General features: G+C 43.3%; 1 protein-coding gene across 1 annotated transcript in view; it reads left to right on the top strand.

Moving 5' to 3' along the window:
- ARHGAP26 (Rho GTPase activating protein 26) overlaps positions 1 to 14,333 on the top strand; it is a 406,595-nt gene that overhangs the window by 344,148 nt on the left and 48,114 nt on the right.

The following is a 14,333-nucleotide window of genomic DNA, read 5'->3' as shown; positions in this document are numbered from 1 at the left end:
TCCTGTCAGACATCTAAGGCAAGGACGATGAAAGCCCATTAACATCAGCGCTTTGACCGGAAGAAGACTGCTTGAAAGTTGGAAAAGTCCAACCTGAAGCACAAGAGAGGTTTCTTCAAATAAATGTGTTGACTTTGACTCTGTTTCAGAAGAAGCCTATATTCTTCCTTAACTCCCATATGCCATGCCTCGCTGTACGGACCTCGTGGTAGGAACGCCGTATAACTCTCCGTTCCTTCTGGGGGAGAAAGAGCCCCCACCCTTTCACACACACAGTGCATCCTCTTTCCCTTTCTTCTGTTGATCCTTTGTGTGAAAGTGGAATTAGAGGAAATATGCCCTTAGTCATCCCATGGCAGCACTTACAATGTGCAATTGTCTCCGTGAAAATAAACTGGCAGGGGATCAAGAGTCAAGAATTGAGTCATGGGAGTCCTGGACACGCTAACCCGGTAGAGACAAGATCCACACGTTAGTGACCAACATGGCCATGGGGTCACCCCAGACAGCAGTCAGACGCAGCACTGTCCAAGGGACAACTGCAATTAAGTAATTTTTTGCAGAAGAATACCCACCAACTGCTCTTGCACGATGTTCTACCCTTTCATAAATCTCAAAGGAACGTAGACTTATCTTCATCTTATGTGCCCCCGTGGAATATGGCACCACCAGTTGAATATTTGCTGCTGTACCCAGGAGCCCTCACGAATGTCAGCATTCAAAATTGGCTACATCTGACAGATAGTCCCTTCCTAGTCAATAGCAAACACTTACTAAATCCTTCTGTTAAAGACACTGTTCCAGGCATAGGAAAGAAATAGTCTTCCCTCAGATCTCTTACAGCCCAGATGGGGGAAGTCAGATCTGCATATGTAACAGCGTTGCTGTTAATACGAGACAGGTTTTCAGTAGTAAGTGAGTGGCTTGGTCATTCACTCAAGATTATTTATGGTTGAATCTATTTTGTCTTTTCTGTTTACATTGTGTGGGCAGGGTTTCCAGTAATCTCCCTACTTCATCTTCTAAATCTACACTGAAGTTTGTACTTTCCTTGCCTGCTTTGGTCCAGCTGACTGAGAGAGAGGAAGGGGGAGTTCTAGTTTTTTGACCCAACTCTTTTTATCCTGTTAGCCAGAAGCCTTCCTATGCCTCAGACTCTGCAGCTGTCAAGCATTGGGCTTATAAAAGAAAAGATAGTGCAATGTCCCAAGTGCTTGTCTGTCTGTTTTTTTCCGCAGAGGTCTCTCTGGATCTAACATTTCAGATGCCAAAAAAAAAAAAAATTAAAATTTGGACCCTAAGAAAGATGGAGAGAGAAAAAAGATTGAAAGGAAGGAAAATTTGGAATTTGATCATTTGAATATGTTGCTTTTTTGACCCTTTGTACGCCATAAGTGTCCACAGACGCAAGTGGTGGACCTTCCCCACACACCACGGGCGTCTATAGCCACAAACCTCACATATCAACTCTGGTTGCCCAATTTTAAAATCAGACTTGTTAGTGACATCTCTGGGTTTATAAAGAAAATTATGGTGACTTAACTTTGTAAATATTCCAGCACATATGGAAGAAATGGGGATGGTTTCTGTTTTGGATAGGTGGCAGTTAATTGGTTGAAGTCTCTGCCCCCCCATCCCTCTCCCCCAACCCCCAACTACCACCACCAGAATTTCCCATTCGGACAGTTCTCCATCGGGAAAGTACTTTTTTTCCCTCCCAAACAATACTTGAGGCAAAAATCTGTAACATTTTTTTATACAATCCCTACACCAAATATCCTGTTAAATTGAAATTTAATTCATACCTTGAAGGATGGCTTTCTGACCTTATATGGAAAAGGAAAGTTCTTGAGAGTTAGTTCTTTAAACTCTGAATCAGAGTAGCCAGAAAAAAGTAAGTGAGAAGGGACTATGCCTTGCCATGGGTCAAGAAAAGTTTTGCTGGTAAGTTTTCATGCAACACCCAAATTTCTGTGTAGGGTGAGGGCTCTTTTTTCTGATTCTCAATCTATAAGGAAATTCTAAATCATAAATCAAAGTCCCTCTTCCTCACAAGCCAGCTATTAAGTTCTGCCTTTAATTTCAGCACAAGTCAGTGAGGTCCTGTGCCTACAAGCAGGCACCCTGCTTCATCATTACTCTGTCTGCTGTAATTGTCTTTGCATACATGGCTGCTTTTTCCAGGCTCTCCTTTTACTTCCAGAAATGTCAACTCAGGAGTTTATTCTTTCCAAGGTACAATTCAGTAACCTGTTCCAGAGTTGGTATAAAGGGAGGCTTACTAGAACCTGAGTTGAGTCCTAGCCAGTTTGGCTCAGTGATGAGAATGTGGGCCCTGAAGACTGAAGGGTCCTGGCTTCGATTCTGGTCAAGGGCACATACCCTCCTTTCAGGCTCTGGTCAGGGCGGGTGGGGGAGGCAACCAATCGGCGTGTCTCTCTTGCATCCATGTTTCTCTCTCTTGCTCTCCCCCTCCCTTCCACTCTCTCTAAAAATCAATGAAAAAAAATATCTTCCGGTGAAGATTAACAACAACAACAACAAAAAACCTGAGTTGAGTTGATCTTTTGAATACTGCTTGCTCTGAATTGGGCCATGGGGAGCTCTGTTAGCCATATCCTCGGTGCTCCTGTTGACAGAGCCATCTTCCAGTCTTATTCTTTAATTTTGGTGTGCCTCGTAAACAAATTCACTGTGTAACCCACTGAACGTGGCACACCTCAGGAAGAATTAGGTCTCTATATACAAAAGGTTTAGCTGAAACCTAAGACCCTTTTGAGTATGATTATGTAATCAGTATGTCAGGCCTCCATAATAGGAAGGCAATGTGGTTTTAGGCAGAACCCTGTTTGTGTGCTGCCCCTAGCTTAGCTTTATTTCAGATTCATCTAGAAAAACAAAAATTTGTAGAAAAGAAGAGAAAGAAAATGCCATCTCTGCTCAAGTGAGCTGACCTGTGTTTTGCCACTATATAGAGATATTCCCTTTCTCGGAAAGGGACCGGATCTTTGCAAGGTTGCTTTCTTGCACATCACGGAGGGCTGCCTTGGCTCCGTGTGGTGCTGAGGCTGTGTGGTGCTGTGCCAAGCTGGGGGTAGAATCAGGACTCCTGAAGGTCATGCTTTGGTTTCACCAAGTGGGGCATATAGGTTGAGATATTTGGAGGCAGGGTGTAGAGATGAGGGGGTTGTCAGTTGGGGAGGAACTTTTATGGAGTTTATCCCATGTGGTATGTGATATAAATCCTCTCCCATGTCACCTCATAAAGTCTGATAAAAATCAGGTTTTCATTATTCGGTCTGTCACAGTGTGAAGAGCGTAGGTTCTGGGACAGACTTATTTGAGTGCATAGCTCAACTTCACTGCTTATTAGCTTTGTTGCCATGAAGTTACTTGATCTCTGTAAGCCTCATCTGTTTAGTAGGTACTTTATGGGGTGGTTGTGCGGATATAATGAAGTAGTTCCCATAAAGCATTTAGCATGGTTTCTAGCACATAATAAATGCTCAATAAAAGTTACCTGCCATAAATATTGTCAATTTGTTATTTTAACAATAACTGAGGATGGGACTGTCCTTGAAGGGTTGTACTGAAGTGCTGATCCTCACAGGCTGAGAAGGGGATTTAGTCAGATCCCAGTTACAGCGTAACACAACCCCTCCCCCAACTAGTCTAGAATAATCCTACTTACACACCTGACAGTGAGCATCAGAGTAGTTCTGAGTATTCTGAACTGGAAGAGCCCACACCTTCTGGTTCCTAGCCTGGTTGGACACACTGAGGCTACCTTGGGATGGAGAGAGTGGGGGGGGCAGAATCACAGGCCAGGAATCCAGAAGAGGCTGGAAAGAGCTGGAGCTATGGGGAGGTGGGGTCTCTCGGAAGAAGGCTAGCCCCAGAATGAAGTTGAGCATCACCACAATTCAGCCCTGTGAGTTGTTGGCCCTCTCGGCATCCACCTGCCCCCCCACTGCACCCTTGCTGGGTGCTCCCCCACCAAACTTATTCTTTACCACTATTCAGTACAGGCATCTTTTCCCCTCCTGGCTTCTGAGTCCATGGCTTTGGATTGTCCTGACCCATTCTGTAGGCCAAAGAGCTACCTCATGGCTTCACTCTCCACAGAATTTAATTCTCTGCTTCCCAGCCCTAATTCCTGAGAGGGCGAATCTGACTGACTGAGCTAGCTTTCTGCTGGGCCCCATCCTTGGCTGGTCGCTAGACTCTGGACCAGAGGCCCTGAGGCAGGTGCTTCTACAGTTTAATCATCTGTTGCCAGAAGGGGCTGAATTACAGAACTTTCCAGCAGGAACTTGGGGGAGAACAGGTTCTAAGATTGGCCATGTCCAAGACATACCTTATTTTGTACACAATAACAGACTTGGCTCCTAGATTTTATGTCATTCAATATTTTGGAATACTCCACTCTGTTTATTCACACAACAGAGAGGTAATACAGTTGACCCTTGAACAACATGGTTTAGACCAGCAGTTCTCAACCTGTGGGTCGCGACCCCTTTGGGGGTCGAACGACCCTTTCACAGGGGTCGCCTAAGACCATCAGAAAACACATATATAATTACATATTGCTTTTGTGATTAATCACTATGCTTTAATTATGTTCAATTTGTAACAATGAAAATACATCCCGCATATCAGGTATTTACATTACGATTCATAACAGTAGCAAAATTACAGTTATGAAGTAGCAATGAAAATAATTTTATGGTTGGGGGTCACCACAACATGAGGAACTGTATTAAAGGGTTGTGGCATTAGGGAGGTTGAGAACCACTGGTTTAGACTGTTCTGGTCCACTTATGTGATTTTTTTTCCCCAATAAATGTACAGTCAGTGCTCCATAGTCTCCGGTTTTGCATCAGTAGATTCAACCAACCACAATCAAAAACAGTATTTTTGATCTCAGGTTGGGAGTCCATGGATGTGAAGAACTGACTGTATGCATTGTTCTCTTTATGTCATTTTATGTAAGAGATTTTGGTGTCTATAGGGGTTCCTAAAACCAATCCCCACAGGTATCAGGGGGCTGTAGTAAAATTTGGGAGAGTCAAAGTTATTCATTGATTTTCGCCTGCACAGGGGTTGGCACCTCTAACTCTTGTGTTGTTCAAGCGTCACCTATAACTGTTGATGAGACATGGTGCAGAACTTAAAAAAAAAAGACAACTGTGATAATACAGAGTCTGGATAAAGAGCAAGCCACTCTTCACACCCAACAGCACCTTGGGTCACAAATTATGTAACAACACAAGACAGTAATTCATTTAAAGTAAATTTTTTGACATATCTACTTTTGAAGGTAAAAAGTGTTCTGTATCTTAGATTTCCATTGGTTAAAATAAAACCTGGGTGCTTAAATAATTAAAGGTGATTTATTTGTAGAATTACAAGAGGGAAAATCTTCACTGATAAAGATTTTATAGCACAATTCTGGTTTTAGTGTGGGGAAATCGGGGGAGGACATGACCAAGCCAGACTGACCACAATATTTTCATGGGAATCTTTTTTTTTAACTGGAGCTGGGTTAAGATTCTGTTTTGCCCTCTGGAATGGTGAGCAGCCATGTTCCCTGCCACAGGGAGAAAGCCCAATGTACAGAGAAAAGCAGAAAGGACACAGTGGGAGCAACACTAGAGAGGTGGCTTCCTGTATTCTTTTTTCCTTACTTGAGTTCAGGGCATTTCAATTTTCTGCAACTAAGTATTCCTCATTCAACAGGAATTAATGTCCTCACTATGTAAGTGCACTATGTTAATGATGAGTTAGATGGCAATAGTGTCCTTCGTAATGAGAGATAACAGAAGTAGAAAACATATTAATATATGAAATATAAATCATACAATAATACATGCTGTAGGACAGAGTGCTGCTGGAATTCCCCAACAGGAGAGATGACTTTGAGCTGGAATGGTCAAGGAAGAGTTTGTGATCAAATTGGCATTTGAACTTGGGTCTTGAAAGATGGGTTGGATTTAGACAGAAGGGACCTGGAGTATTCTGGGCACGGGGAAATGTAAGGAAAGACTCAGAGGCAGGAACATATAGGGCACGTGCTGCTCGTAATTGACTTTGAACATATGCGTTTCATCTATTATGTTACAATTGTTTTGTTTCTTATGTCAATATGATTCTTACTTCTTTAGGTGCTAAAGCTGGGAAAGCCTAATAATGTTGTCTTCCCATTCCAAAATGCCTTGCTAGCTGGATCCCAGTGGAACATCTTCTATCGATTTATCTTGTGTAATTAACTTGCCTGAAACGGCCTCTGGTTTCATCACAGTTTTGCTTCACAGTCAAATAGGCTTCACCATCTGGAACTCCTCTATTTTTTTATTGTTGACAATATTACAGATGTCCCTCATTTTCCCCTCCCCATCCCACCCCGGCTTTCCCCACACTGTTGTTTGTGTCCATGGGTTATGCACATATGCATATATGTTGGAACTCCTCTATTTTTTTAGCCCAAATTTTCTTCCACAAAGGGTCTGATTTCCTTTCTAAGTGTGATACAAGGCCTTACAACATTCTGCTTTATCCTCTTTGCTTTGAGTTTTGTTCTGTAAAAAACTAACAATGGAGGTTTGAAAATAAGCTATATTCCTCCTGTCTGTGTTACAACCCAAGAACAAGTGCATCCGGCACATTCTGACACCTTCAGCTTTCAGCAAGGGCTGTTTACCTTGGAGTCAGGCTGTACCTCTAAGAGATTACCTCTGAGTTTGTAATGGATAGAGCAGCTCAGAGACAAATGGGACAGGCCAGATTCATAGTGGGCTTAATAAGGACAGAGTATAAATAGCGACCACATAGCCTTACAGAAAATTCCTGTTTATTTTTACTCCTTAGAGTTGCTATGTTTAGCCTTCAGTTACTGTGCTAAATCTGATAAAGTGAGTCTGGTATTTATTTTCATTTGGATCAGTAACATCCATTGTCTTTCTCAAATTATAAGTGAATTATAGAAACTGCACCCCAGCCACTCAACTATAGTTGACACATTGTCACTAAGCACCGTGCGTGGTTCAAGTGACTGCCGGACATTTCTGTTAGGAGTGTTTGCCTTTCTCTCAGTCCAGGGCCTTTCTGGTCTCTAATAAGAGCTGGCTATTCCTGTCCTTCTCACATGTTTCTGGAAACGGGGCACCACTAATATAGACATCCCTAATAGGAACATTTTTTAAATGTACAGGTAGTTGTTATATATGAGACCCCATGTTGTGCTTTAGCAAACAACCATCAGGCTTCTCAGTTACAAGTAACAGAAAACTCAGCCCAACGAACTCAGACTGAAATGGAACTTATTGGTTCACCTGTGTGCTGAGGGGCACCAGGAGCACAGGAGCACTGCCTTCAGGCTTGGATGGACTCAGGTGCTCAGATGTTGCCCTCAGGCCCCAGTTCTTTCCATCTCTCAGCTCAGTTTTCCTCTATGTTCACTTCTCTTAGATGAGCACTTTCCTTTTGATCACAAGATAGTTGCCACCAGCTGGGCTTAACTTTCTTAAAACTCCCAGTTTAGGAGAAAGGAGAGAACTTCTGTTCCCCCAAAGTTTGAACAGTAGTCTGGGCCTAATTCCTCTTGGCCCACATCGGCCAGGAGTATGTGCCGCTCTGCCGAGCTCGGCCGGAATCTCCTAGTCAACCTTGACTGGCACGCACAGAACACATGGACTCTGAGATTGGAGAAGGGGAGGTCCCCAGAGGAGAGACAGCCCCAGAGCACAGATGTCCACTGCTGTGGGGCTTTCTTACATGGATTTAGTGAAGGATTCCGTGGCTTCACTAAACTCCCGGAGGCAAATCTGTGCTTCTTTTTGTTGCTGTTGTTCCCACTAGTTTCTTACACATTCTCTTAAAATGTCCCATTTTGGAGTCCAAATGGTTATTGCAGATTTTCCTATTTTATTCTTAGTTAACTGACTGGCTCCTTTGAGAGCAACATTTTTTATAGTTTTAAACATGATGAAAATGTCATCTTCTTATGTAGCTCTGGACAGAGTTGATTCCTTTAAAAACTGAATTTCTGGGAAAAGGCTTTTATTATCAGTGCCCATTATAGATCATTAGAGGACATATGGCAAACACTGGTGTGCCGAGGCTTGGCCTCCATTAGTTTTAATGACAGTGTTGTAAGGAGTGCATCCTGGGATGTGATTAACCAGAGGAGAGGAATCTTAAAGAGAGCCACGAACGCACACAAACAGTGTGTCTCCTGGCCCCGCCCCTCTGGCGGCTCCTCAGGCACCGGCCGCTGGGTGGTGGCATCTTCTGGAGGTCTGCCAGACAGGGCAGGGCAGCGACAGCCAACTCATGAGCTCTGCTCAAGCCTCCAGCTGGTGGTGACATTGCCCAAAAGCTATGAGTGTGGATAAGAACAGAAGCTCTGCCAGCACCACATTGAGCGGCTGGAAAATTCCACCTTTGTTTGATCCTCCAGGGCCTGATTCATATTCCTGAGGATACATTTTGCTCTCAAAGGTGGAAAAATGCAGGGTGGGACAAACATAGGATTACAGTTGTTCGTATGGAAAATAATGCAATAAATTAATAATAATACAAGAGTAAAGTATGTTTTGCTTACTCACAGCTGTAAACCTACTTTTGCTGCACCCTGTGTATTTGTCGGCATGCCACATCCCCATGAAACCTAGGAGGATGGTGGTGGTGATGATGGTAGCTAACATCCATTAGGCACTGATGTGCCAGGCACTATACAGGTCCTTACTTAGTTAATCACCGTATTGCATGAGGTGCTGTTATAACCCCCAATTTACAGCTGACGAAAGAGACTGCAACAGTTCCATCATGTTCTCTCTAACCCTTCATTCCCAAGTATGACTCAAGTTTAGATGCTGGGCAAGTTTTGGGAGCTCAGAAGACCGTGGGAGAAAAGGGAGCGTGATTGAGTACCTTACATTCAAGCAGGCCAAAGTATAAGAGAAAGAACGGGGGAGAGCAGGAAATAGTTGGAATAAGTGATAACAAAGGACAGAATATAACGGATGAAAATAGGGGGTTTCAGGGAAAAAGAAGAGTGGGATGAAGGTTTAGTGACCATCTGCTGTTGCCAGGCCCTGGTCTTGAGGGTTTACATGCATTATCTTCCTCAAGATCACAGACCTGGGAGGCAGCAGGACTGGAATTTGGACAGAGGCCAGTATAAGTCCCCAGGCCAGCAAGTCTTTCATCATTTTGAGGACCAGTCCCTCATTCCTAGCCATGGTTAGCAGCCAGGGATGTGAGCTGCCTTCATCCTGAGATTTGATTGATACTCAGAGATAATATTGACACAGCCCTTCCTTTGCTGGGAGGCAGCTACTGTTCTCTCCCATCACATGAAGGGAAGGGGGAGGGAACGCAGTTTTGCAGCACTCCTCCTTTCTGCAGGCTTTCAGAGCCAATTCTTCAGGCCTCAGGTATGTTGGCAGAGGTGCAAATCTCTCCTATTCCAGAGCCCTCTGATCTCAGGTAAGCAGTGTTTCTTCAGACTAGGGATATTTCCCTGCATTTGCTCATTTCTGCCATTAAAACAACAACAACAAAAACAAAACAAAACAGTTTTCCCTCCAAAGCTGACCATCTGGTTGTCACTACACTTCCCTCCAAATAGAAGAGGCAGCAGCAGGATGTTTGCAAGTCCAGCCTTATTGCTGGCATAGGCACAGTCCTAGGGTTGACTGACTGCAGTTCCAATTGCTATTAGGTTTGTGATTTGGGAATTGAACTTCCTCTTCATATTTTTCCCTTTCCTTCCTTTTATTGCTTGGCATCCAGGTATAATCGTTCCCCCTAGGGCTGAACCAATTTCAATGCATTTATTAAAGGATGATTTTATAGCTTGGGAAGCATATCCATCTCAAAATCTATGCAGGCAACCATCACACACACACTGGTCTCCTGCTGCCAGTGAAATCTAGGCCAGCGTTTTCAAGACTTTCAAGCCTTTACTAAGAGCAGGCATTTGTTTTTTATTTCAAGTCTTTGTGTGCTGACAAGCTCTGTACGGGTGTGTGTGTTTAGAGCACAGTTTGGGGACAGTGCATGCAAATGTGTTACATGTGCCAGGTATCCGGTGACAACTGTTCTCTGAGCATTGTTAATAACCAAACAAAAACATGAGGCTCATTATTCTTTTTCACAATACATACACAGTCGAGTACAATTGGAATAAAAGATAACAGCAAAGGCTGAGAGAAGAGAGTGCTTCAGCATCTCACTTCCCTGAGCTACCTAGCAGCCATGACAAAGAAGAGAAAAGTATGTGTAGTTCAGTTGTCTAATCAAGGAAAGCATGGCAATCCATCACAATTTACAACATGTGGGACCAAGCTATCTCTCAAAAGAAAAAACGTGGCTTTGGCTTGTTTTATTAACAAGAGTTAACATTTTCTTGAGCCCTTTCTAAGTTCAGGCACTTTGTTTAGCAGCTTTGCATTATTTCACTTACCTCACAATCACCCTCTGAGGTAGGTACTACTTTCCTCCTTTTACAGAGAGGAAACTGAGCTGTGGAAAGGTTCATTAACTCACCCACAGGCCAGGCAGTCCAGCTGCACATGCTTTTCACCACCTCACTGTTTGGGAAATATTTTTGTCCAAGGACTGTGTAGGTCCTAACGCAGAGCCCCAGCAGAATTAGAGGTCTGCATGGAAGGGAGCGATGACCTTGACCTACATTCCACACTAGGCTTCCCTAACCTAAGAGATTTGCCCTACAGAGCATTGTTGTTTAGTGGAAGCCGCCTAGATACTAAGGCTGGTCCACCCAGCATGATGAATTGGGTTCTGGCTGAGCTAAGAGGCTCCTCTTCCCAGGATTCAGCTGCTGTGTATGGGCCACACCTAAACCTCATCAACTTTAGAATCCAGTTGTTAGCTCTAGAAGAGAGAGAGGTTTTATATTCTGGTGTGTTGGAGCAGGAAGGCTACTTCCAAGTAGAGGCTCTGCATGTGGTTTAGACATCAGTATTTTTTTAAAAGAATGATGGCACTAGGTAGGACTAACTTAATATTTCTTCTGTCTTATTCCAGCTCTGAGACTCTGTCCCATTCAAAAGCAAAAGATAGGAAGCAACCTACATGTTTGTTGGTAAGGATCTGGTTGAGTAAGCTGTTGCACATCTCCACAGTGGAATGCTGTGTAGCCACTAAAAAGAACCCAGGGGACAACTTGGTGCGCTGAGGGAGCAGTCTCCAAGATATATTAAGGAAAGCAAGCGCTGTTCAGAACAATGTGAATAACTTGCTACTATTTGTTTTTAAAGAAAGGGAAACCACACACACACACACACACACACACACACACACACACACGCTTGTATGTTCATGTCATATCCCTAGATAGGAGATACAAGAAATTCACAACATTGGCTACTTTTGGGGGGTGGGTCAATGGAAATGGAGATTTATCTTTTTCTATCTACCCTTGTATACTGGTACCTTTTTATACTGTCTGGAAATTTTATTTACTGTTATCCATTCAAAGCAGTAAATTAAATATAAATTAAAGAGCAAAACCTCCCTATTCCCCAAAGAAGTTAAAGGGTATCCATATATTTTATTTAGAGATAGAGACATATAACTCCATCCCCTGGTTGTGAATTATCCATCATAAGAGTATTTTCAATCTGTAGTTTATAACCAGGCAACCCTGTAGCAATATAGGATTACCTGGGATCATAAGTAATTGGAGCCCTCATCCAAATACTTGCTGATACCGTACATCTGAGCTTCTAAACAAGCGAGCAATAAAGTCCTATATTGAACTTCTGAGCCTCATACCTGTCAGGGACTGATAAGTACACATGAGCAGGTTCTTCGATATGTGTTCAAGTCCATTATCAGACATAAACGAGCTTAAGTGTAAACCTGTGATTTAACTACATTTCAAGGACGATACAGAGCTGCAGGAAGGATGCCAGAGAGCCTGTGTGCTCAGAATACATATGTTGCTGTAACTTTTTACAAGTTTTTCCTTTCCTGTGTAAAAGGAGCCCAAAAGGTCTTTCCCCTGTTTAAGGCTGTTTAGGTGACCTAAGGGCTAGCTCTTACTTTTTGGTGCTTCACACGTGATTAGTGGTAGTACTATTTTAGCAGTAAAAACTCGAGCATCCAGGGTCCTGCTTGCAGCCAGTGGAATTTATAAATAGTTGGTGATCAAAGGGATTGGTAATAATCATGAAAGGCAGCTCATGGGAAGCGTAAACAAAATGCTGAGGGGTGCCTGAGATGCAGGGTTGTTGTAGGCTGGGACACTGAGGGACATGCTGGAAATCATCTGGTCCTGAAGAAGAATGTCTGCCATGAATTTTTAGCATATTTGTCTTTTGAAAGTATATATTTTCAGAAAAAAATTACCCTGCCCCCAATTTTTTTTTCTTTTGGGAGGGCTGGGGAGCGCCTCAGGAGGGAGGGGGGATGGGCTGGGAGGGCCGGGGGAACTCCCCCCCCCCCCCGATTTTTAGTATAAAGGATAATAGACACCAAAGTGTAGAAGATTCCTGATCCACGCCTGGCCCGGAAGTTTTATGCTACTCCACATACTTGGTGGGGGAGGAGGGAGTTTTCTGTATTTTTGCCAAAAACAGGCTGGGGTTACTTTCTGATTCTGCTTTTTAGGTTTGGGAGAGAGCTGGCCTAAGGAATTGTTTTTAACTAACTTGGACTTTCCCCCTTTATTTTTTAAGTTTCTCATCTGAAATGTGGCATGTGAAATAAGAGGAAATCATCTTTATAAGATGTGTGTCTTCTCCTCTAAGCCAAAGGTTCGCTAAGCATTTGTCCCTTAAAACAGATGAGCAGCCATGTCCCCTGTGTGAGGAGATGCCTGCCACACAGACCAGGGGAAGCGACTCACGGAGCCTAGTTCCAGGTTCATGAACAGAAGCTCACTTCTTAGGTGGTGGGAGTTCATCCAATGGGACTTTACTCTGAAAGTCAATTTCATGTGGGAAACTACCCGCAGGCTTGGCAGGGAAGCCCTTTAGGCGGGAGAGTGACTTAATGGATGTCTCCAAGAGGTTTTTCTTTCTTCTTCCAGTTCACCTTACCAGGAGTATAAACCTATCACCTCCCTGCTCGTGTGCATTAGAGTAGAAGTCCTTTTACCACTGAATAGAAAGAGCCAGTCTAAAAATGAGAAATTAATTTGGATTCACCTTAGGGTAGCTTGGAGAATGCTTTTAAATGCTGATATTAAGAAGCACTTGGAAAGAAGGTTCATTTGGAGCCTGAGGAGGGAATTCCTGTAGATGGCTGTTTAACATAACCCTAAGTGGCAGGCGGTTAGGCAGCTGTGTAGGTAGGATGGAAACTTAAATTTCAATCCTATAATGTGAATTTCTGCCATAAAAAAAGGCTTAGGTATCTGATTACCATTCTTATGCAATTTTCAGCTCATAATCTCTGAATCCACAAATGCCTTTAGGGTATAATGTGCAAAGAAAATTCTATATTGCTAGAGACCATGAAAAGGAGATAACCAGTTTCATGGAAAGCAGAAATGTGAGTTACATTAAATCGGGCATGGTGTCGATATGCTTTGGTGCTGGCACTCATGTGTCACTGCTTTGAGCAAAAATTTGACGTCTGTATTCTACGTAGGGACCATATATCTTTTTTAAAAAAATATATTTTATTGATTTTTTACAGAGAAGAAGGGAGAGGGATAGAAAGCCAGAAACATCGATGAGAGAGAAGTATTGATCAGCTGCCTCCTGCACACCCCCTACTGGGGATGTGCCTGCAACCAAGGTACATGCCCTTGACCAGAATCGAACCCGGACTCTTCAGCCCCTAGGCCAACGCTCTATTCAGTGAGCCAAACCGGCTAGGGCTGGGACCATATATCTTGGTTCACCTATTATATCTCTAGTCCAGGTGTAAACTTAGTAGTGTCTCCCTCCTTCACTACCCTGGTTTGGGCGATAAATTTTATTTTATTTTTTTTAAATAATTCTTTATTATTGAAAGTATTACATATGTCCCTTTTCCCCCCATTGACCCACTCCAGCCTGCTTCTGCCGCCCCCCCACCCCAGGTCTTCAGCGCCCTATTGTCTGTGTCCTTGGGTTATACATATATGCATACAAGGTCTTTGGTTGATTAGCTCCCCCCCCCCACCCGCCCCCGGCCTTCCCTCTGAGATTCTGCACTCTGTTCCATGCTTCGAGTCTCTGGATCCACTCCGTTCATCAGTTTGCTACTTAGATCGGGTGATTTTATTATCACTCTAATTATATACAGTACAGCATTCATCATAACACCTCATCATATTGGTGCCCTGATGTCTTTTCCACTACCAGTGGTTCTCA

This window comes from Myotis lucifugus, unplaced genomic scaffold, assembly GCF_000147115.1.
Source record: "Myotis lucifugus unplaced genomic scaffold, Myoluc2.0 scaffold_28, whole genome shotgun sequence".
NCBI lineage: Eukaryota > Metazoa > Chordata > Mammalia > Chiroptera > Vespertilionidae > Myotis > Myotis lucifugus.
The sequence above is the reverse complement of the archived record's forward strand: the minus strand, read 5'-3'. Positions and strand labels throughout refer to the sequence as shown.